We start from the raw sequence: 21,526 nt of genomic DNA on the forward strand, positions 1-21,526 counted from the left end.
AGTTTGCTGTCTGTTTCCACTTCTCTTTTCTTGAGCCGCTCCCTTCTATGCCCTTGCGCACTATCCTGACTTCTCCCGTCTGCTTAATTTGTGCCTTCCAACGCACAATGCGAACTACAGGTAGTGCTGCAGGGCCCACACCCTTTTACTTGCCTTACAGAGCAGCTCTGGAGCTGTTACAGTGCCCAGCTGCTGCAAGAAATCAGCTTGAATGCTTCAGGGGCTGGGGCATAGCCAACATGAGCCCCACACCGAAGGAGGGTGGAGGTGTTTAATGTGAACTAGGGGTCATCCAAGCGCCGCAAAAGGCCGCCATGCCCTGCACGCCCCTTTTCTCTTTTCATATGCAGACGAGGGTTGAAGCCAACTTTGACTCACTGCTTGGATGACATCACCATATGCAAATCCATCTGCTGCAGGCCTTTCCCCAGGAATGCTTGCACTAGTTGTTGCATTTGGTTTGTTGTTTGGGGGTGCTTCAGTATTAGGCAGCCTTCTGCCCTCCCATGTTCATCTGAAAATATGTGTTCTCCCTGGAGTTGTTGTCCCCAGATGAGAGTTCCCTTGTGCTGCCTCAGTTGAATCTCCTTTACTTGACAGAGATGTGCCTGAGCAGCGGCCCTCCCCAGCCCTATCCCAAATCATACTTATTTTGCATAGGAGATACCATGGTCATGAAGATTGTTCTCCCAGGGTGAGGTTCATTCATTGCATTCTGGGTATGCTGACCCCTGTGATTTCCCCAAATGTGGGAAACTCGACTGCATTATTTGTGGTAGTGGGGGACTGTGTTTGTTCTTTCCTCTGGTCAGCTCTGGTAAAAGTCAGATTTATTTGTCTCAGATCTTCTTCTAGCCTTGTTCTTCTTTCGAGAGTTTCCTTGTGCTGCCTCGGTTGGATCTCCTTCACTTGACAGGGGGGTGCCCGAGCAGCGACCCTCCCCAGCTCTAGCCCAACTCCTACTTACCTGCCAGGTGAGATACTATGATCATGAAGGTGCTTCTCCCAGGGCAAGGCTCACCCATTGCACTCTGGGTGTGCTGCTCCTGTGATTTCCCCAAATGTGGGAAACTTGACTGCATAATTTGTGTTTCCCCTGGTCGACTCTCGTTTAATTCAGATCTCTTTGTCTCAGGTCTCTCTCCAGCCTAGTTTGCTGTCTGTTTCCACTTCTCTTTTCTTGAGCCGCTCCCTTCTATGCCCTTGCGCACTATCCTGACTTCTCCCGTCTGCTTAATTTGTGCCTTCCAACGCACAATGCGAACTACAGGTAGTGCTGCAGGGCCCACACCCTTTTACTTGCCTTACAGAGCAGCTCTGGAGCTGTTACAGTGCCCAGCTGCTGCAAGAAATCAGCTTGAATGCTTCAGGGGCTGGGGCATAGCCAACATGAGCCCCACACCGAAGGAGGGTGGAGGTGTTTAATGCGAACTAGTGGTCATCCAAGCGCCGCAAAAGGCCGCCATGCCCTGCACGCCCCTTTTCTCTTTTCATATGCAGACGAGGGTTGAAGCCAACTTTGACTCACTGCTTGGATGACATCACCATATGCAAATCCATCTGCTGCAGGCCTTCCCCCAGGAATGCTTGCACTAGTTGTTGCATTTGGTTTGTTGTTTGGGGGTGCTTCAGTATTAGGCAGCCTTCTGCCCTCCCATGTTCATCTGAAAATATGTGTTCTCCCTGGAGTTGTTGTCCCCAGATGAGAGTTCCCTTGTGCTGCCTCAGTTGAATCTCCTTTACTTGACAGAGATGTGCCTGAGCAGCGGCCCTCCCCAGCCCTATCCCAAATCATACTTATTTTGCATAGGAGATACCATGGTCATGAAGATTGTTCTCCCAGGGTGAGGTTCATTCATTGCATTCTGGGTATGCTGACCCCTGTGATTTCCCCAAATGTGGGAAACTCGACTGCATTATTTGTGGTAGTGGGGGACTGTGTTTGTGCTTTCCTCTGGTCAGCTCTGGTAAAAGTCAGATTTATTTGTCTCAGATTTTCCTCTAGCCTTGTTCTTCTTTCGAGAGTTCCCTTGTGCTGCCTCAGTTGGATCTCCTTCACTTGACAGGGGGGTGCCCGAGCAGCGACCCTCCCCAGCTCTAGCCCAACTCCTACTTACCTGCCAGGTGAGATACTATGATCATGAAGGTGCTTCTCCTAGGGCAAGGCTCACCCATTGCACTCTGGGTGTGCTGCTCCTGTAATTTCCCCAAATGTGGGAAACTTGACTGCATAATTTGTGTTTCCCCTGGTCGGCTCTCGTATAATTCAGATCTCTTTGTCTCAGGTCTCTCTCCAGCTTAGTTTGCTGTCTGTTTCCACTTCTCTTTTCTTGAGCTGCTCCCTTCTATGCCCTTGCGCACTATCCTGACTTCTCCCGTCTGCTTACTTTGTGCCTTCCAACGCACAATGCAAACTACAGGTAGTGCTGCAGGGCCCACGCCCTTTTACTTGCCTTACAGAGTAGCTCTGGAGCTGTTACAGTGCCCAGCTGCTGCAAGAAATCAGCTTGAATGCTTCAGGGGCTGGGGCATAGCCAACATGAGCCCCACACCGAAGGAGGGTGGAGGTGTTTAATGCGAGCTAGGGGTCATCCAAGCGCCGCAAAAGGCCGCCATGCCCTGCACGCCCCTTTTCTCTTTTCATATGCAGACGAGGGTTGAAGCCAACTTTGACTCACTGCTTGGATGACATCACCATATGCAAATCCATCTGCTGCAGGCCTTTCCCCAGGAATGCTTGCACTAGTTGTTGCATTTGGTTTGTTGTTTGGGGGTGCTTCAGTATTAGGCAGCCTTCTGCCCTCCCATGTTCATCTGAAAATATGTGTTCTCCCTGGAGTTGTTGTCCCCAGATGAGAGTTCCCTTGTGCTGCCTCAGTTGAATCTCCTTTACTTGACAGAGATGTGCCTGAGCAGCGGCCCTGCCCAGCCCTATCCCAAATCATACTTATTTTGCATAGGAGATACCATGGTCATGAAGATTGATCTCCCAGGGTGAGGTTCATTCATTGCATTCTGGGTATGCTGACCCCTATAATTTCCCCAAATGTGGGAAAGTCGACTGCATTATTTGTGGTAGTGGAGGACTGTGTTTGTGCTTTCCTCTGGTCAGCTCTGGTAAAAGTCAGATTTCTTTGTCTTAGATCTTCCTCTAGCCTTGTTCTTCTTTCGAGAGTTCCCTTGTGCTGCCTCAGTTGGATCTCCTTCACTTGACAGGGGGGTGCCCGAGCAGCGACCCTCCCCAGCTCTAGACCAACTCCTACTTACCTGCCAGGTGAGATACTATGATCAGGAAGGTGCTTCTCCCAGGGCAAGGCTCACCCATTGCACTCTGGGTGTGCTGCTCCTGTGATTTCCCAAAATGTGGGACACTTGACTGCATAATTTGTGTTTCCTCTGGTCGGCTCTCGTATAATTCAGATCTCTTTGTATCAGGTCTCTCTCCAGCCTAGTTTGCTGTCTGTTTCCACTTCTCTTTTCTTGAGCCGTTCCCTTCTATGCCCTTGCGCATTATCCTGACTTCTCCCGTCTGCTTACTTTGTGCCTTCCAACGCACAATGCGAACTACAGGTAGTGCTGCAGGGCCCACACCCTTTTACTTGCCTTAAAGAGCAGCTCTGGAGCTGTTACAGTGCCCAGCTGCTGCAAGAAATCAGCTTAAATGCTTCAGGGGCTGGGGCATGGCCAACATGAGCCCTACACCGAAGGAGGGTGGGGGTGTTTAATGCGAACTAGGGGTCATCCAAGCGCCGCAAAAGGCCGCCATGCCCTGCATAACCCTTTTCTCTTTTCATATGCAGATGAGGGTTCCAGCCAACTTTGGCCCACTGCTTGGATGACATCACTGTATGCAAATCCGTCTTCTGCAGACCTTCCCCCAGGAATGCTTGTACTAGTTGTTGCATTTGGTTTGTTGTTTGGGGTGCTTCAGTATTAGGCAGCCTTCTGCCCTCCCATGTTCATCTGAAAATATGTGTTCTCCCTGCAGTTGTTGTCCCCAGATGAGAGTTCCCTTGTGCTGCCTCAGTTGAATCTCCTTTACTTGACAGAGATGTGCCTGAGCAGCAGCCCTCCCCAGCCCTATCCCAAATCATACTTATTTTTCATAGGAGATACCATGGTCATGAAGATTGATCTCCCAGGGTGAGGATCATTCATTGCATTCTGGGTATGCTGACCCATATGATTTCCCCAAATGTGGGAAACTCGACTGCATTATTGACCATGGTATCTCCTATGCAAAATAAGTATGATTTGGGATAGGGCTGGGGAGGGCCGCTGCTCAGGCATATCTCTGTCAAGTAAAGGAGATTCAACTGAGGCAGCACAAGGGAACTCTCATCTGGGGACAACAACTGCAGGGAGAACACATATTTTCAGATGAACATGGGAGGGCAGAAGGCTGCCCAATACTGAAGCACCTTCAAACAACAAACCAAATGCAACAACTAGTGCAAGCATTCCTGGGGGAAGGCCTGCAGCAGATGGATTTGCATATGGTGATGTCATCCAAGCAGTGGGTCAAAGTTGGCTTCAACCCTCGTCTGCATATGAAAAGAGAAAAGGGGTGTGCAGGGCATGGCGGCCTTTTGCGGTGCTTGGATGACCCCTAGTTCGCATTAAACACCTCCACCCTCCTTCGGTGTGGGGCTCATGTTGGCTATGCCCCAGCCCCTTAAGCATTCAAGCTGATTTCTTGCAGCAACTGGAAACTGTAACAGCTCCAGAGCTGCTCTGTAAGGCAAGTAAAAGGGTGTGGGCCCTGCAGCACTACCTGTAGTTCGCATTGTGCGTTGGAAGGCACAAAGTAAGCAGACGGGAGAAGTCAGGATAGTGCGCAAGGGCATAGAAGGGAGCAGCTCAAGAAAAGAGAAGTGGAAACAGACAGCAAACTAGGCTGGAGAGAGACCTGAGACAAAGAGATCTGAATTATACGAGAGCCGACCAGGGGAAACACAAAATATGCAGTCAAGTGTCCCACATTTGGGGAAATCGCAGGAGCAGCACACCCAGAGTGCAATGGGTGAGCCTTGCCCTGGGAGAAGCACCTTCATGATCATAGTATCTCACCTGGCAGGTAAGTAGGAGTTGGGCTAGAGCTGGGGAGGGTCGCTGCTCAAGCACCCCCCTGTCAAGTGAAGGAGATCCAACTGAGGCAGCACAAGGGAACTCTCGAAAGAAGAACAAGGCTAGAGGAAGATCTGAGACAAAGAAATCTGACTTTTACCAGAGCTGACCAGAGGAAAACACAAACACAGTCCCCCACTACCACAAATAATGCAGTCGAGTTTCCCACATTTGGGGAAATCACAGGGGTCAGCATACCCAGAATGCAATGAATGAACCTCACCCTGGGAGAACAATCTTCATGACCATGGTATCTCCTATGCAAAATAAGTATGATTGGGATAGGGCTGGGGAGGGCCGCTGCTCAGGCACATCTCTGTCAAGTAAAGGAGATTCAACAGAGGCAGCACAAGGGAACTCTCATCTGGGGACAACAACTGCAGGGAGAACACATATTTTCAAATGAACATGGGAGGGCAGAAGGCTGCCTAATACTGAAGCACCCCCAAACAACAAACCAAATGCAACAACTTGTACAAGCATTCCTGGGGGAAGGTCTGCAGAAGACGGATTTGCATACAGTGATGTCATCCAAGCAGTGGGCCAAAGTTGGCTGGAACCCTCATCTGCATATGAAAAGAGAAAAGGGGTATGCAGGGCATGGCGGCCTTTTGCGGTGCTTGGATGACCCTTAGTTCGCATTAAACACCCCCACCCTCCTTCGGTGTGGGGCTCATGTTGGCAATGCCCCAGCCCCTGAAGCATTCAAGCTGATTTCTTGCAGCAGCTTGGCACTGTAACAGCTCCAGAGCTGCTCTGTAAGGCAAGTTAAAGGGTGTGGGCCCTGCAGCACTACCTGTAGTTCGCATTGTGCGTTGGAAGGCACAAAGTAAGCAGACAGGAGGAGAAGTCAGGATAGTGCACAAGGGTATAGAAGGGAGGGGCTCAAAAAAAAAAGAAGTGGAAACAGACAGCAAACTAGGCTGGAGAGAGACCTGAGACAAAGAGATCTGAATTATATGAAAGCCGACCAGTGGAAACACAAATTATGCAGTTAAGTGTCCCACATTAGGGGAAATTGCAGGAGCAGCACACCCAGAGTGCAATGGGTGAGCCTTGCTCTAGGAGAAGTACCTTCCTGATCATAGTATCTCACCTGGCAGGTAAGTAGGAGTTGGGCTAGAGCTGGGGAGGGTCACTGCTCGGGCACCCCCCTGTCAAGTGAAGGAGATCCAACTGAGGCAGCACAAGGGAACTCTCGAAAGAAGAACAAGGCTAGAGGAAGATCTGAGACAAAGAAATCTGACTTTTACCAGAGCTGACCAGAGGAAAGCACAAACACAGTCCCCCACTACCACAAATAATGCAGTCAAGTTTCCCACATTTGGGGAAATCACAGGGGTCAGCATACCCAGAATGCAATGAATGAACCTCACCCTGGGAGAACAATCTTCATGACCATGGTATCTCCTATGCAAAATAAGTATGATTTGGGATAGGGCTGGGGAGGGCCGCTGCTCAGGCATATCTCTGTCAAGTAAAGGAGATTCAACTGAGGCAGCACAAGGGAACTCTCATCTGGGGACAACAACTGCAGGGAGAACACTTATTTTCAAATGAACATGGGAGGGCAGAAGGCTGCCTAATACTGAAGCACCTCCAAACAACAAACCAAATGCAACAACTAGTACAAGCATTCCTGGGGGAAGGTCTGCAGAAGACGGATTTGCATACAGTGATGTCATCCAAGCAGTGGGCCAAAGTTGGGTGGAACCCTCATATGCATATGAAAAGAGAAAAGGGGTATGCAGGGCATGGCGGACTTTTGCGGTGCTTGGATGACCCTTAGTTCGCATTAAACACCCCCACCCTCCTTCGGTGTGGGGCTCATGTTGGCAATGCCCCAGCCCCTGAAGCATTCAAGCTGATTTCTTGCAGCAGCTTGGCACTGTAACAGCTCCAGAGCTGCTCTGTAAGGCAAGTAAAAGGGTGTGGGCCCTGCAGCACTACCTGTAGTTCGCATTGTGCATTGGAAGGCACAAAGTAAGCAGACAGGAGTAGAAGTCAGGATAGTGCACATGGGTATAGAAGGGAGAGGCTCAAAAAAAAAGAAGTGGAAACAGACAGCAAACTAGGCTGGAGAGAGACCTGAGACAAAGAGATCTGAATTATATGAAAGCCGACCAGTGGAAACACAAATTATGCAGTTAAGTGTCCCACATTAGGGGAAATCGCAGGAGCAGCACACCCAGAGTGCAATGGGTGAGCCTTGCCCTGGGAGAAGTACCTTCCTGATCATAGTATCTCACCTGGCAGGTAAGTAGGAATTGGGCTAGAGCTGGGGAGGGTCACTGCTCGGGCACCCCCCTGTCAAGTGAAGGAGATCCAACTGAGGCAGCACAAGGGAACTCTCGAAAGAAGAACAAGGCTAGAGGAAGATCTGAGACAAAGAAATCTGACTTTTACCAGAGCTGACCAGAGGAAAGCACAAACACAGTCCCCCACTACCACAAATAATGCAGTCAAGTTTCCCACATTTGGGGAAATCACAGGGGTCAGCATACCCAGAATGCAATGAATGAACCTCACCCTGGGAGAACAATCTTCATGACCATGGTATCTCCTATGCAAAATAAGTATGATTTGGGATAGGGCTGGGGAGGGCCGCTGCTCAGGCATATCTCTGTCAAGTAAAGGAGATTCAACTGAGGCAGCACAAGGGAACTCTCATCTGGGGACAACAACTGCAGGGAGAACACTTATTTTCAAATGAACATGGGAGGGCAGAAGGCTGCCTAATACTGAAGCACCCCCAAACAACAAACCAAATGCAACAACTAGTACAAGCATTCCTGGGGGAAGGTCTGCAGAAGACGGATTTGCATACAGTGATGTCATCCAAGCACTGGGCCAAAGTTGGCTGGAACCCTCATCTGCATATGAAAAGAGAATAGGGGTATGCAGGGCATGGCGGCCTTTTGCGGTGCTTGGATGACCCTTAGTTCGCATTAAACACCCCCACCCTCCTTCAGTGTGGGGCTCATGTTGGCAATGCCCCAGCCCCTGAAGCATTCAAGCTGATTTCTTGCAGCAGCTTGGCACTGTAACAGCTCCAGAGCTGCTCTGTAAGGTAAGTAAAAGAGTGTGGGCCCTGCAGCACTACCTGTAGTTCGCATTGTGCGTTGGAAGGCACAAAGTAAGCAGACAGGAAGAGAAGTCAGGATAGTGCACAAGGGTATAGAAGGGAGGGGCTCAAAAAAAAAAAGAAGTGGAAACAGACAGCAAACTAGGCTGGAGAGAGACCTTAGACAAAGATATCTGAATTATATGAAAGCCGACCAGTGGAAACACAAATTATGCAGTTAAGTGTCCCACATTAGGGGAAATTGCAGGAGCAGCACACCCAGAGTGCAATGGGTGAGCCTTGCCCTGGGAGAAGTACCTTCCTGATCATAGTATCTCACCTGGCAGGTAAGTAGGAGTTGGGCTAGAGCTGGGGAGGGTCACTGCTCGGGCACCCCCCTGTCAAGTGAAGGAGATCCAACTGAGGCAGCACAAGGGAACTCTCGAAAGAAGAACAAGGCTAGAGGAAGATCTGAGACAAAGAAATCTGACTTTTACCAGAGCTGACCAGGTAGTCCCCCACTACCACAAATAATGCAGTCAAGTTTCCCACATTTGGGGAAATCACAGGGGTCAGCATACCCAGAATGCAATGAATGAACCTCACCCTGGGAGAACAATCTTCATGACCATGGTATCTCCTATGCAAAATAAGTATGATTTGGGATAGGGCTGGGGAGGGCCGCTGCTCAGGCATATCTCTGTCAAGTAAAGGAGATTCAACTGAGGCAGCACAAGGGAACTCTCATCTGGGGACAACAACTGCAGGGAGAACACTTATTTTCAAATGAACATGGGAGAGCAGAAGGGTGCCTAATACTGAAGCACCCCCAAACAACAAACCAAATGCAACAACTAGTACAAGCATTCCTGGGGGAAGGTCTGCAGAAGACGGATTTGCATACAGTGATGTCATCCAAACAGTGGGCCAAAGTTGGCTGAAACCCTCATCTGCATATGAAAAGAGAATAGGGGTATGCAGGGCATGGCAGCCTTTTGCGGCGCTTGGATGACCCTTAGTTCGCATTAAACACCCCCACCCTCCTTCGGTGTGGGGCTCATATTGGCAATGCCCCAGCCCCTGAAGCATTCAAGCTGATTTCTTGCAGCAGCTTGGCACTGTAACAGCTCCAGAGCTGCTCTGTAAGGCAAGTAAAAGGGTGTGGGCCCTGCAGCACTGCCTGTAATTTGCATTGTGCATTGGAAGGCCCAAAGTAAGCAGACAGGAGGAGAAGTCAGGATAGCGCACAAGGGTATAGAAGGGAGGGGCTAAAAAAAAAAAGAAGTGGAAACAGACAGCAAACTAGGCTGGAGAGAGACCTGAGACAAAGAGATCTGAATTATATGAAAGCCGACCAGTGGAAATACAAATTATGCAGTCAAGATTCCCACATTTGGGGAAATCACAGGGACAGCACACCCAGAGTGCAATGGGTGAGCCTTGCCCTGGGAGAAGCACCTTCATGATCATAGTATCTCACCTGGCAGGTAAGTAGGAGTTGGGCTAGAGCTGGGGAGGGTCGCTGCTCAAGCACCCCCCTGTCAAGTGAAGGAGATCCAACTGAGGCAGCACAAGGGAACTCTCGAAAGAAGAACAAGGCTAGAGGAAGATCTGAGACAAAGAAATCTGACTTTTACCAGAGCTGACCAGAGGAAAACACAAACACAGTCCCCCACTACCACAAATAATGCAGTCGAGTTTCCCACATTTGGGGAAATCACAGGGGTCAGCATACCCAGAATGCAATGAATGAACCTCACCCTGGGAGAACAATCTTCATGACCATGGTATCTCCTATGCAAAATAAGTATGATTTGGGATAGGGCTGGGGAGGGCCGCTGCTCAGGCACATCTCTGTCAAGTAAAGGAGATTCAACAGAGGCAGCACAAGGGAACTCTCATCTGGGGACAACAACTGCAGGGAGTACACATATTTTCAAATGAACATGGGAGGGCAGAAGGCTGCCTAATACTGAAGCACCCCCAAACAACAAACCAAATGCAACAACTAGTACAAGCATTCCTGGGGGAAGGTCTGCAGAAGACGGATTTGCATACAGTGATGTCATCCAAGCAGTGGGCCAAAGTTGGCTGGAACCCTCATCTGCATATGAAAAGAGAAAAGGGGTATGCAGGGCATGGCGGCCTTTTGCGGTGCTTGGATGACCCTTAGTTCGCATTAAACACCCCCACCCTCCTTCGGTGTGGGGCTCATGTTGGCAATGCCCCAGCCCCTGAAGCATTCAAGCTGATTTCTTGCAGCAACTTGGCACTGTAACAGCTCCAGAGCTGCTCTGTAAGGCAAGTAAAAGGGTGTGGGCCCTGCAGCACTACCTGTAGTTCGCATTGTGCGTTGGAAGGCACAAAGTAAGCAGACAGGAGGAGAAGTCAGGATAGTGCACAAGGGTATAGAAGGGAGGGGCTCAAAAAAAAAGAAGTGGAAACAGACAGCAAACTAGGCTGGAGAGAGACCTGAGACAAAGAGATCTGAATTATATGAAAGCCGACCAGTGGAAACACAAAGTATGCGGTTAAGTGTCCCACATTTGGGGAAATCGCAGGAGCAGCACACCCAGAGTGCAATGGGTGAGCCTTGCCCTGGGAGAAGTACCTTCCTGATCATAGTATCTCACCTGGCAGGTAAGTAGGAGTTGGGCTAGAGCTGGGGAGGGTCGCTGCTCGGGCACCCCCCTGTCAAGTGAAGGAGATCCAACTGAGGCAGCACAAGGGAACTCTCGAAAGAAGAACAAGGCTAGAGGAAGATCTGAGACAAAGAAATCTAACTTTTACCAGAGCTGACCAGAGGAAAGCACAAACACAGTCCCCCACTACCACAAATAATGCAGTCGAGTTTCCCACATTTGGGGAAATCACAGGGGTCAGCATACCCAGAATGCAATGAATGAACCTCACCCTGGGAGAACAATCTTCATGACCATGGTATCTCCTATGCAAAATAAGTATGATTTGGGATAGGGCTGGGGAGGGCCGCTGCTCAGGCATATCTCTGTCAAGTAAAGGAGATTCAACTGAGGCAGCACAAGGGAACTCTCATCTGGGGACAACAACTGCAGGGAGAACACTTATTTTCAAATGAACCCTGGGAGAGCAGAAGGCTGCCTAATACTGAAGCACCCCCAAACAACAAACCAAATGCAACAACTAGTACAAGCATTCCTGGGGGAAGGTCTGCAGAAGACGGATTTGCATACAGTGATGTCATCCAAGCAGTGGGCGAAAGTTGGCTGGAACCCTCATCTGCATATGAAAAGAGAATAGGGGTATGCAGGGCATGGCGGCCTTTTGCGGCGCTTGGATGACCCCTAGTTCGCATTAAACACCTCCACCCTCCTTCGGTGTGGGGCTATGCCCCAGCCCCTGAAACATTCAAGCTGATTTCTTGCAGCAGCTGGGCACTGTAACAGCTCCAGAGCTGCTCTGTAAGGCAAGTTAAAGGGTGTGGGCCCTGCAGCACTACCTGTAGTTTGCATTGTGCGTTGGAAGGCACAAAGTAAGCAGACGGGAGAAGTCAGGATAGTGCGCAAGGGCATAGAAGGGAGCAACTCAAGAAAAGAGAAGTGGAAACAGACAGCAAACTAGGCTGGAGAGAGACCTGAGACAAAGAGATCTGAATTATACGAGAGCCGACCAGGGGAAACACAAATTATGCAGTCAAGTGTCCAACATTTGGGGAAACCGCAGGAGCAGCACACCCAGAGTGCAATGGGTGAGCCTTGCCCTGGGAGAAGCACCTTCATGATCATAGTATCTCACCTGGCAGGTAAGTAGGAGTTGGGCTAGAGCTGGGGATGGTCGCTGCTCAAGCACCCCCCTGTCAAGTGAAGGAGATCCAACTGAGGCAGCACAAGGGAACTCTCGAAAGAAGAACAAGGCTAGAGGAAGATCTGAGACAAAGAAATCTGACTTTTACCAGAGCTGACCAGAGGAAAACACAAACACAGTCCCCCACTACCACAAATAATGCAGTCGAGTTTCCCACATTTGGGGAAATCACAGGGGTCAGCATACCCAGAATGCAATGAATGAACCTCACCCTGGGAGAACAATCTTCATGACCATGGTATCTCCTATGCAAAATAAGTATGATTGGGATAGGGCTGGGGAGGGCTGCTGCTCAGGCACATCTCTGTCAAGTAAAGGAGATTCAACAGAGGCAGCACAAGGGAACTCTCATCTGGGGACAACAACTGCATGGAGAACACATATTTTCAAATGAACATGGGAGGGCAGAAGGCTGCCTAATACTGAAGCACCCCCAAACAACAAACCAAATGCAACAACTAGTACAAGCATTCCTGGGGGAAGGTCTGCAGAAGACGGATTTGCATACAGTGATGTCATCCAAGCAGTGGGCCAAAGTTGGCTGGAACCCTCATCTGCATATGAAAAGAGAAAAGGGGTATGCAGGGCATGGCGGCCTTTTGCGGCGCTTGGATGACCCTTAGTTCGCATTAAACACCCCCACCCTCCTTCGGTGTGGGGCTCATGTTGGCAATGCCCCAGCCCCTGAAGCATTCAAGCTGATTTCTTGCAGCAGCTTGGCACTGTAACAGCTCCAGAGCTGCTCTGTAAGGCAAGTAAAAGGGTGTGGGCCCTGCAGCACTACCTGTAGTTCGCATTGTGCGTTGGAAGGCACAAAGTAAGCAGACAGGAGGAGAAGTCAGGATAGTGCACAAGGGTATAGAAGGGAGGGGCTCAAAAAAAAAAAGAAGTGGAAACAGACAGCAAACTAGGCTGGAGATAGACCTGAGACAAAGAGATCTGAATTATATGAAAGCCGACCAGTGGAAACACAAATTATGCAGTTAAGTGTCCCACATTAGGGGAAATTGCAGGAGCAGCACACCCAGAGTGAAATGGGTGAGCCTTGCCCTAGGAGAAGTACCTTCCTGATCATAGTATCTCACCTGGCAGGTAAGTAGGAGTTGGGCTAGAGCTGGGGAGGGTCACTGCTCGGGCACCCCCCTGTCAAGTGAAGGAGATCCAACTGAGGCAGCACAAGGGAACTCTCGAAAGAAGAACAAGGCTAGAGGAAGATCTGAGACAAAGAAATCTGACTTTTACCAGAGCTGACCAGAGGAAAGCACAAACACAGTCCCCCACTACCACAAATAATGCAGTCAAGTTTCCCACATTTGGGGAAATCACAGGGGTCAGCATACCCAGAATGCAATGAATGAACCTCACCCTGGGAGAACAATCTTCATGACCATGGTATCTCCTATGCAAAATAAGTATGATTTGGGATAGGGCTGGGGAGGGCCGCTGCTCAGGCATATCTCTGTCAAGTAAAGGAGATTCAACTGAGGCAGCACAAGGGAACTCTCATCTGGGGACAACAACTGCAGGGAGAACACTTATTTTCAAATGAACATGGGAGAGCAGAAGGGTGCCTAATACTGAAGCACCTCCAAACAACAAACCAAATGCAACAACTAGTACAAGCATTCCTGGGGGAAGGTCTGCAGAAGACGGATTTGCATACAGTGATGTCATCCAAGCAGTGGGCCAAAGTTGGGTGGAACCCTCATCTGCATATGAAAAGAGAAAAGGGGTATGCAGGGCATGGCGGCCTTTTGCGGTGCTTGGATGACCCTTAATTCGCATTAAACACCCCCACCCTCCTTCGGTGTGGGGCTCATGTTGGCAATGCCCCAGCCCCTGAAGCATTCAAGCTGATTTCTTGCAGCAGCTTGGCACTGTAACAGCTCCAGAGCTGCTCTGTAAGGCAAGTTAAAGGGTGTGGGCCCTGCAGCACTACCTGTAGTTCGCATTGTGCGTTGGAAGGCACAAAGTAAGCAGACAGGAGTAGAAGTCAGGATAGTGCACATGGGTATAGAAGGGAGAGGCTCAAAAAAAAGAAGTGGAAACAGACAGCAAACTAGGCTGGAGAGAGACCTGAGACAAAGAGATCTGAATTATATGAAAGCCGACCAGTGGAAACACAAATTATGCAGTTAAGTGTACCACATTAGGGGAAATCGCAGGAGCAGCACACCCAGAGTGCAATGGGTGAGCCTTGCCCTGGGAGAAGTACCTTCCTGATCATAGTATCTCACCTGGCAGGTAAGTAGGAGTTGGGCTAGAGCTGGGGAGGGTCACTGCTCGGGCACCCCCCTGTCAAGTGAAGGAGATCCAACTGAGGCAGCACAAGGGAACTCTCGAAAGAAGAACAAGGCTAGAGGAAGATCTGAGACAAAGAAATCTGACTTTTACCAGAGCTGACCAGAGGAAAGCACAAACACAGTCCCCCACTACCACAAATAATGCAGTCAAGTTTCCCACATTTGGGGAAATCACAGGGGTCAGCATACCCAGAATGCAATGAATGAACCTCACCCTGGGAGAACAATCTTCATGACCATGGTATCTCCTATGCAAAATAAGTATGATTTGGGATAGGGCTGGGGAGGGCCGCTGCTCAGGCATATCTCTGTCAAGTAAAGGAGATTCAACTGAGACAGCACAAGGGAACTCTCATCTGGGGACAACAACTGCAGGGAGAACACTTATTTTCAAATGAACATGGGAGGGCAGAAGGCTGCCTAATACTGAAGCACCCCCAAACAACAAACCAAATGCAACAACTAGTACAAGCATTCCTGGGGGAAGGTCTGCAGAAGACGGATTTGCATACAGTGATGTCATCCAAGCAGTGGGCCAAAGTTGGCTGGAACCCTCATCTGCATATGAAAAGAGAAAAGGGGTATGCAGGGCATGGCGGCCTTTTGCGGCGCTTGGATGACCCTTAGTTCGCATTAAACACCCCCACCCTCCTTCGGTGTGGGGCTCATGTTGGCAATGCCCCAGCCCCTGAAGCATTCAAGCTGATTTCTTGCAGCAGCTTGGCACTGTAACAGCTCCAGAGCTGCTCTGTAAGGCAAGTAAAAGGGTGTGGGCCCTGCAGCACTGCCTGTAATTTGCATTGTGCATTGGAAGGCCCAAAGTAAGCAGACAGGAGGAGAAGTCAGGATAGCGCACAAGGGTATAGAAGGGAGGGGCTAAAAAAAAAAAGAAGTGGAAACAGACAGCAAACTAGGCTGGAGAGAGACCTGAGACAAAGAGATCTGAATTATATGAAAGCCGACCAGTGGAAATACAAATTATGCAGTCAAGTTTCCCACATTTGGGGAAATCACAGGGACAGCACACCCAGAGTGCAATGGGTGAGCCTTGCCCTGGGAGAAGCACCTTCATGATCATAGTATCTCACCTGGCAGGTAAGTAGGAGTTGGGCTAGAGCTGGGGAGGGTCGCTGCTCAAGCACCCCCCTGTCAAGTGAAGGAGATCCAACTGAGGCAGCACAAGGGAACTCTCGAAAGAAGAACAAGGCTAGAGGAAGATCTGAGACAAAGAAATCTGACTTTTACCAGAGCTGACCAGAGGAAAACACAAACACAGTCCCCCACTACCACAAATAATGCAGTCGAGTTTCCCACATTTGGGGAAATCACAGGGGTCAGCATACCCAGAATGCAATGAATGAACCTCACCCTGGGAGAACAATCTTCATGACCATGGTATCTCCTATGCAAAATAAGTATGATTTGGGATAGGGCTGGGGAGGGCCGCTGCTCAGGCACATCTCTGTCAAGTAAAGGAGATTCAACAGAGGCAGCACAAGGGAACTCTCATCTGGGGACAACAACTGCAGGGAGAACACATATTTTCAAATGAACATGGGAGGGCAGAAGGCTGCCTAATACTGAAGCACCCCCAAACAACAAACCAAATGCAACAACTAGTACAAGCATTCCTGGGGGAAGGTCTGCAGAAGACGGATTTGCATACAGTGATGTCATCCAAGCAGTGGGCCAAAGTTGGCTGGAACCCTCATCTGCATATGAAAAGAGAAAAGGGGTATGCAGGGCATGGCGGCCTTTTGCGGTGCTTGGATGACCCTTAGTTCGCATTAAACACCCCCACCCTCCTTCGGTGTGGGGCTCATGTTGGCAATGCCCCAGCCCCTGAAGCATTCAAGCTGATTTCTTGCAGCAGCTTGGCACTGTAACAGCTCCAGAGCTGCTCTGTAAGGCAAGTAAAAGGGTGTGGGCCCTGCAGCACTACCTGTAGTTCGCATTGTGCGTTGGAAGGCACAAAGTAAGCAGACAGGAGGAGAAGTCAGGATAGTGCACAAGGGTATAGAAGGGAGGGGCTCAAAAAAAAAGAAGTGGAAACAGACAGCAAACTAGGCTGGAGAGAGACCTGAGACAAAGAGATCTGAATTATATGAAAGCCGACCAGTGGAAACACAAAGTATGCGGTTAAGTGTCCCACATTTGGGGAAATCGCAGGAGCAGCACACCCAGAGTGCAATGGGTGAGCCTTGCCCTGGGAGAAGTACCTTCCTGATCATAGTATCTCACCTGGCAGGTAAGTAGGAGTTGGGCTAGAGCTGGGGAGGGTCGCTGCTCGGGCACCCCCCTGTCAAGTGAAGGAGATCCAACTGAGGCAGCACAAGGGAACTCTCGAAAGAAGAACAAGGCTAGAGGAAGATCTGAGACAAAGAAATCTGACTTTTACCAGAGCTGACCAGAGGAAAGCACAAACACAGTCCCCCACTACCACAAATAATGCAGTCGAGTTTCCCACATTTGGGGAAATCACAGGGGTCAGCATACCCAGAATGCAATGAATGAACCTCACCCTGGGAGAACAATCTTCATGACCATGGTATCTCCTATGCAAAATAAGTATGATTTGGGATAGGGCTGGGGAGGGCCGCTGCTCAGGCATATCTCTGTCAAGTAAAGGAGATTCAACTGAGGCAGCACAAGGGAACTCTCATCTGGGGACAACAACTGCAGGGAGAACACTTATTTTCAAATGAACATGGGAGAGCAGAAGGCTGCCTAATACTGAAGCACCCCCAAACAACAAACCAAATGCAACAACTAGTACAAGCATTCCTGGGGGAAGGTCTGCAGAAGACGGATTTGCATACAGTGATGTCATCCAAGCAGTGGGCCAAAGTTGGCTGGAACCCTCATCTGCATATGAAAAGAGAATAGGGGTATGCAGGGCATGGCGGCCTTTTGCGACGCTTGGATGACCCCTAGTTCGCATTAAACACCTCCACCCTCCTTCGGTGTGGGGCTATGCCCCAGCCCCTGAAACATTCAAGCTGATTTCTTGCAGCAGCTGGGCACTGTAACAGCTCCAGAGCTGCTCTGTAAGGCAAGTTAAAGGGTGTGGGCCCTGCAGCACTACCTGTAGTTTGCATTGTGCGTTGGAAGGCACAAAGTAAGCAGACGGGAGAAGTCAGGATAGTGCGCAAGGGCATAGAAGGGAGCAACTCAAGAAAAGAGAAGTGGAAACAGACAGCAAACTAGGCTGGAGAGAGACCTGAGACAAAGAGATCTGAATTATACGAGAGCCGACCAGGGGAAACACAAATTATGCAGTCAAGTGTCCAACATTTGGGGAAACCGCAGGAGCAGCACACCCAGAGTGCAATGGGTGAGCCTTGCCCTGGGAGAAGCACCTTCATGATCATAGTATCTCACCTGGCAGGTAAGTAGGAGTTGGGCTAGAGCTGGGGAGGGTCGCTGCTCAGGCACCCCCCTGTCAAGTGAAGGATATCCAACTGAGGCAGCACATGGAAACTCTCGAAAGAAGAACAAGGCTAGAGGAAGATCTGAGACAAATAAATCTGAATTTTACCAGAGCTGACCAGAGGAAAGCACAAACACAGTCCCCCACTACCACAAATAATGCAGTCGAGTTTCCCACATTTGGGGAAATCACAGGGGTCAGCATACCCAGAATGCAATGAATGAACCTCACCCTGGGAGAACAATCTTCATGACCATGGTATCTCCTATGCAAAATAAGTATGATTTGGGATAGGGCTGGGGAGGGCCGCTGCTCAGGCACATCTCTGTCAAGAATTTATAAAGTCTATACATATATATAACCAAATGTCAATATATATATATAGAACCCAGCGCTCCTATCAAAACTTATCTATTTCACCAATTTGTTGCTTATTTAATCTTTATACATCTATTAATTTTCACCATATATTATAAAATGCTGCTCCCATAGGTAGTACTGTTCTACCAATAATAAACCAAATTTTAAAGATAATCACATTTGTTATAAAGGGAGCGCAAAAAATAAAATATACAAGCTCTTTATTTAAAAAAAATATATATAGACAGAAGAAACCCACATTCAATAAAATACAATGGAGTCAACATATATAGGCACCACTATCCATATCTAAATGTAATCAGGATCTATTTCATATTGCCCTTGATGACAACGGAATGTTTATTAAAGTGTCCAAAAAATCCTCCTGGATACAGCTGTTGTAATTTATTCGTTACTTTCCAATTGTAATTGATACATTAAATTCCTTCTTGTGGATGAACAGCAACAGTTGTAACCAACGCCTCTTATTTACTGCAGTTAAAGTTCATATGTAACTCACGTGAGTAATGAAAGAAAACAGGGGGAGAGCGCTGTGATGGTTGGTGAAACACAGCGGTATGCTACGACCCCCGTTAACCGTGGCTGGATCATATTGGCACTCGCGGTCGGGATATTTCTCCCTGCCGTGGGGTAGAGACCTCCTTTTGCTCGGTCTCAAATTGCTTTTTCCCCTTCACCGCTGTCTTTACATCAGACGTCCGCCGTGATGTAGCTCGTTCATGAATGGGCTTATATCTCAGCAATCAGAGTGTCCTGTAATCACCTTTCTTACGCGTTTCTCCGCTGTTATCTAAGAGCGGTTTCGTCAGAGGATACATCAGCAACCTAGCAGGCTCTTTTTAAAATGCACCGGACCAATAGCATTACTAATTAGTTGATTGGATACATACATGTACTAATTGGATGCATACATGTAATGACTCACATATGGAACAACTTTCTAATTGCAATTGCACATATAAAGGCATTTCATAATATAAAAATAAGCAACATGGTGATTAAAAATAATAATAAAATAAGCAACAAGGTGGTTTAAAAAATAACAGAAAATATATAATCTATATACAGATTAACCTATAATCTTTCAATCAATACCTCATATCTATAATCACATATACATAATTCAGAGACTCAGCACTAAGGATCCCCATTTACTTATATCAAACTGTCAAAGTCAGAAAAATATCACTATGCACACTGCCATATCTGCACCTCATGCGAGCTCCCGCTGCGCGTGCAAGAGCTCTCCCGTGCGTGCGCATACTCGCAGTCGCGTGCACCCGCAGGCGCACGATATGCGGATTTACGGTAGAGTTTGTATGCGTCTAGCGGGCGACTCAATCGATATATATTTTAACCATATAATGTATTTTGTAGATTATGGTCCCTTTGATAGAATCTGAAAGTTTAGTTAATATAGCATGTTCATGGACAGAGAGATCCCTCTTTGTTTGATACGAAGGGTCAGACATGAGTCATACAGTGGTGTTTAGTATCCATCGGAAGAGTATTTAATTAGCAATATTCCGGTGTTGGTTTGAAGCAGATTAATCGCTCGTGCGAATAGTTATGGACATAAGAAGTTTATGTACTTTTACTATTATTTGCACTTACTTATCCATGCGGCGGGAAACCTAGTTTCCCACCCACCTGAGCAGTTGGAAATAGTCACAGCCCACCTGTATGAATCAACCTATAACCTTTTGTTATAATGCGAAGACGAATTCCTGTGTCCAATGAACAATGAGATTGTAGGGACCATTGAATTGTATTGTGTGTGTGGGGCATAAATAGACAAGCCGATCATATCCAGCTCTCACTCTTCAACGGTTCTCATTGCTGATAATCGGGAGCTGGATATCCAGAGGCGCATGCGATCGTTCCCCTTGGGCGTAAGTTTTTCTCCGCAATCATATTGTCTTTATTGGTATTGTGGGCCATATCTCTCTCCTCTCCTCTTTCTCTCATTTTTTTCCTTAAACGTACTTGTATTGTATTGTATTTCCTGTGTAGTTATCTGGTTAGTTAGTCTATGTTATATTGGTAGTGTATGACTTGTATTGTATTATTCTTTTGCAAGTATAACATTCATATAAGGCGTTAGACCCTAAGCCCGGCATTTGTGTATTTCTTATGGTGTTAAGTATTCTCAGGTCTGTCGGAGACGCTCGAACAGCTTTAAGTTAATAAGGTTACATTGTGTTGCATCTACACCCCACCATTACACTAAGGTTTTTCCTGTATAATACATTGTTCATGGTTTACATGTAAAGGTTTAACATTGTGAGCGTCTGCGCCGCTGGTGATCTCCTCGTGGTCCCGAGCGTACGCTATGCTAAGCGATTGTTACGCAACGTGCGTACCCTTACGGTACTCCAGACGTCAATAGCGTACAGTGTTCTTAGGCCTCTTAAAGGGTTTTAAGTAAGATAAATATTTAGCTTTATCAATTGGCGGCTCGTCCGTCCTTCACATATCTGCACTAGGTAATTTCAGCAGACATTATCCATCAGCAAAGGGCGGGAGGTCATATTCCTCGTAGTGCTGTCTGGATAAGCGTCTGCTTCGCTTAGTAAAGAGTGCTGAGGGAATCCGGAACCGGAGGTAAGAACAACACGCTAGTGTCTTTTAAAACTGTTTATTTCTGTCTTGCGTACGCACGCACATATCTGCATTTCTTTTCATTTTCGTGTATTTTCATATATCACTCTTCTGTTTGCCATTTTATAATTGATAAACGTGCTAAGAGAGATTTGCCGCTATTTCATAGTTAAAGAGTAAAAGTAATACATTAAGGTGTAAATTGAAAAGCACGCACGCAGCTCTACCTAAAGATACAAGGAGAGATTGGTGTGGTGTTCGGTAGATGATCGAGGATCATCTACATTGATAAACGTGTAAAATTGTGTTACGGTGGATATTTGCTTTGTGTACACGTGTCTCTAACAAAGGGTGAGACTCGCGTACGCAACTCAAAGGCCGACGCACGCAGCGTATATTACGCAACGGAGCGTCCGGGTACGCCCACGTAACTCAAATCACACGCTAGTGTTATTGTAACAGGCGAAAAGGTGGCAACGCGATAAATAGCGCAAATCTATTTTAGTGTCCGAAATTTAGATTAACAGATCCTTCTCCAAATTTACAACACATCTGGTCTAAAGGAAAGAAAATTTCTGCGCAGAAATAGAAATAGAAACAAAAGTGTACATGTGGTGAGTGAGTGTTTGCATATATAAGTTTATACAATTTTTTGAGGTTGAACCACAAGAAGTCGAGTTCTCGCAGGGTACATACATGTAAGTGACGTGCATGGTGGCAAGGGAGGCATCCTTTGTTAAACATAAAATCTGAGCATTAGAGTATAGCAGACCAGGA

General features: G+C 48.1%; 30 non-coding genes across 30 annotated transcripts; 6 read left to right on the plus strand and 24 right to left on the minus strand.

The window, feature by feature from the left end:
* Window positions 1-643: 643 nt before the first annotated feature.
* On the plus strand, window positions 644-807 carry LOC134985980 (U1 spliceosomal RNA). The gene has a single exon (XR_010192017.1). It is a non-coding gene; the product is annotated as a U1 spliceosomal RNA (small nuclear RNA).
* A 152-nt stretch (window positions 808-959) lies between these two features.
* On the plus strand, window positions 960-1,122 carry LOC134986094 (U1 spliceosomal RNA). Its single transcript, XR_010192119.1, has one exon. It is a non-coding gene; the product is annotated as a U1 spliceosomal RNA (small nuclear RNA).
* A 671-nt stretch (window positions 1,123-1,793) lies between these two features.
* Window positions 1,794-1,957, plus strand: LOC134986216 (U1 spliceosomal RNA). The gene has a single exon (XR_010192216.1). It is a non-coding gene; the product is annotated as a U1 spliceosomal RNA (small nuclear RNA).
* A 152-nt stretch (window positions 1,958-2,109) lies between these two features.
* On the plus strand, window positions 2,110-2,272 carry LOC134986096 (U1 spliceosomal RNA). The gene has a single exon (XR_010192121.1). It is a non-coding gene; the product is annotated as a U1 spliceosomal RNA (small nuclear RNA).
* A 671-nt stretch (window positions 2,273-2,943) lies between these two features.
* LOC134986048 (U1 spliceosomal RNA) lies at window positions 2,944-3,107 on the plus strand. The gene has a single exon (XR_010192079.1). It is a non-coding gene; the product is annotated as a U1 spliceosomal RNA (small nuclear RNA).
* Window positions 3,108-3,259: 152 nt separating this feature from the next.
* LOC134986139 (U1 spliceosomal RNA) lies at window positions 3,260-3,422 on the plus strand. The gene has a single exon (XR_010192157.1). It is a non-coding gene; the product is annotated as a U1 spliceosomal RNA (small nuclear RNA).
* Window positions 3,423-4,922: 1,500 nt separating this feature from the next.
* Window positions 4,923-5,085, minus strand: LOC134986134 (U1 spliceosomal RNA). The gene has a single exon (XR_010192153.1). It is a non-coding gene; the product is annotated as a U1 spliceosomal RNA (small nuclear RNA).
* Window positions 5,086-5,237: 152 nt separating this feature from the next.
* Window positions 5,238-5,401, minus strand: LOC134985984 (U1 spliceosomal RNA). Its single transcript, XR_010192020.1, has one exon. It is a non-coding gene; the product is annotated as a U1 spliceosomal RNA (small nuclear RNA).
* A 674-nt stretch (window positions 5,402-6,075) lies between these two features.
* LOC134986160 (U1 spliceosomal RNA) lies at window positions 6,076-6,238 on the minus strand. The gene has a single exon (XR_010192175.1). It is a non-coding gene; the product is annotated as a U1 spliceosomal RNA (small nuclear RNA).
* Window positions 6,239-6,390: 152 nt separating this feature from the next.
* LOC134985991 (U1 spliceosomal RNA) lies at window positions 6,391-6,554 on the minus strand. Its single transcript, XR_010192027.1, has one exon. It is a non-coding gene; the product is annotated as a U1 spliceosomal RNA (small nuclear RNA).
* Window positions 6,555-7,228: 674 nt separating this feature from the next.
* On the minus strand, window positions 7,229-7,391 carry LOC134986145 (U1 spliceosomal RNA). The gene has a single exon (XR_010192162.1). It is a non-coding gene; the product is annotated as a U1 spliceosomal RNA (small nuclear RNA).
* Window positions 7,392-7,543: 152 nt separating this feature from the next.
* On the minus strand, window positions 7,544-7,707 carry LOC134985992 (U1 spliceosomal RNA). The gene has a single exon (XR_010192028.1). It is a non-coding gene; the product is annotated as a U1 spliceosomal RNA (small nuclear RNA).
* A 676-nt stretch (window positions 7,708-8,383) lies between these two features.
* Window positions 8,384-8,546, minus strand: LOC134986142 (U1 spliceosomal RNA). The gene has a single exon (XR_010192160.1). It is a non-coding gene; the product is annotated as a U1 spliceosomal RNA (small nuclear RNA).
* Window positions 8,547-8,687: 141 nt separating this feature from the next.
* LOC134986080 (U1 spliceosomal RNA) lies at window positions 8,688-8,848 on the minus strand. Its single transcript, XR_010192108.1, has one exon. It is a non-coding gene; the product is annotated as a U1 spliceosomal RNA (small nuclear RNA).
* A 675-nt stretch (window positions 8,849-9,523) lies between these two features.
* Window positions 9,524-9,686, minus strand: LOC134986143 (U1 spliceosomal RNA). The gene has a single exon (XR_010192161.1). It is a non-coding gene; the product is annotated as a U1 spliceosomal RNA (small nuclear RNA).
* Window positions 9,687-9,838: 152 nt separating this feature from the next.
* Window positions 9,839-10,002, minus strand: LOC134985985 (U1 spliceosomal RNA). Its single transcript, XR_010192021.1, has one exon. It is a non-coding gene; the product is annotated as a U1 spliceosomal RNA (small nuclear RNA).
* Window positions 10,003-10,676: 674 nt separating this feature from the next.
* LOC134986186 (U1 spliceosomal RNA) lies at window positions 10,677-10,839 on the minus strand. The gene has a single exon (XR_010192197.1). It is a non-coding gene; the product is annotated as a U1 spliceosomal RNA (small nuclear RNA).
* Window positions 10,840-10,991: 152 nt separating this feature from the next.
* LOC134986217 (U1 spliceosomal RNA) lies at window positions 10,992-11,155 on the minus strand. Its single transcript, XR_010192217.1, has one exon. It is a non-coding gene; the product is annotated as a U1 spliceosomal RNA (small nuclear RNA).
* Window positions 11,156-11,817: 662 nt separating this feature from the next.
* LOC134986168 (U1 spliceosomal RNA) lies at window positions 11,818-11,980 on the minus strand. Its single transcript, XR_010192183.1, has one exon. It is a non-coding gene; the product is annotated as a U1 spliceosomal RNA (small nuclear RNA).
* A 152-nt stretch (window positions 11,981-12,132) lies between these two features.
* Window positions 12,133-12,296, minus strand: LOC134985986 (U1 spliceosomal RNA). Its single transcript, XR_010192022.1, has one exon. It is a non-coding gene; the product is annotated as a U1 spliceosomal RNA (small nuclear RNA).
* Window positions 12,297-12,971: 675 nt separating this feature from the next.
* On the minus strand, window positions 12,972-13,134 carry LOC134986176 (U1 spliceosomal RNA). Its single transcript, XR_010192190.1, has one exon. It is a non-coding gene; the product is annotated as a U1 spliceosomal RNA (small nuclear RNA).
* Window positions 13,135-13,286: 152 nt separating this feature from the next.
* Window positions 13,287-13,450, minus strand: LOC134985993 (U1 spliceosomal RNA). The gene has a single exon (XR_010192029.1). It is a non-coding gene; the product is annotated as a U1 spliceosomal RNA (small nuclear RNA).
* Window positions 13,451-14,123: 673 nt separating this feature from the next.
* Window positions 14,124-14,286, minus strand: LOC134986151 (U1 spliceosomal RNA). Its single transcript, XR_010192167.1, has one exon. It is a non-coding gene; the product is annotated as a U1 spliceosomal RNA (small nuclear RNA).
* Window positions 14,287-14,438: 152 nt separating this feature from the next.
* On the minus strand, window positions 14,439-14,602 carry LOC134985995 (U1 spliceosomal RNA). The gene has a single exon (XR_010192030.1). It is a non-coding gene; the product is annotated as a U1 spliceosomal RNA (small nuclear RNA).
* A 675-nt stretch (window positions 14,603-15,277) lies between these two features.
* On the minus strand, window positions 15,278-15,440 carry LOC134986123 (U1 spliceosomal RNA). Its single transcript, XR_010192146.1, has one exon. It is a non-coding gene; the product is annotated as a U1 spliceosomal RNA (small nuclear RNA).
* A 152-nt stretch (window positions 15,441-15,592) lies between these two features.
* On the minus strand, window positions 15,593-15,756 carry LOC134985987 (U1 spliceosomal RNA). The gene has a single exon (XR_010192023.1). It is a non-coding gene; the product is annotated as a U1 spliceosomal RNA (small nuclear RNA).
* Window positions 15,757-16,430: 674 nt separating this feature from the next.
* Window positions 16,431-16,593, minus strand: LOC134986187 (U1 spliceosomal RNA). The gene has a single exon (XR_010192198.1). It is a non-coding gene; the product is annotated as a U1 spliceosomal RNA (small nuclear RNA).
* Window positions 16,594-16,745: 152 nt separating this feature from the next.
* Window positions 16,746-16,909, minus strand: LOC134986218 (U1 spliceosomal RNA). Its single transcript, XR_010192218.1, has one exon. It is a non-coding gene; the product is annotated as a U1 spliceosomal RNA (small nuclear RNA).
* Window positions 16,910-17,570: 661 nt separating this feature from the next.
* LOC134986169 (U1 spliceosomal RNA) lies at window positions 17,571-17,733 on the minus strand. Its single transcript, XR_010192184.1, has one exon. It is a non-coding gene; the product is annotated as a U1 spliceosomal RNA (small nuclear RNA).
* A 152-nt stretch (window positions 17,734-17,885) lies between these two features.
* On the minus strand, window positions 17,886-18,049 carry LOC134986219 (U1 spliceosomal RNA). Its single transcript, XR_010192219.1, has one exon. It is a non-coding gene; the product is annotated as a U1 spliceosomal RNA (small nuclear RNA).
* Between the last annotated feature and the right edge of the window lie 3,477 nt (window positions 18,050-21,526).

This window comes from Pseudophryne corroboree, assembly GCF_028390025.1.
Source record: "Pseudophryne corroboree isolate aPseCor3 chromosome 7 unlocalized genomic scaffold, aPseCor3.hap2 SUPER_7_unloc_2, whole genome shotgun sequence".
In the NCBI taxonomy this organism is placed as follows: Eukaryota; Metazoa; Chordata; class Amphibia; order Anura; family Myobatrachidae; genus Pseudophryne; species Pseudophryne corroboree.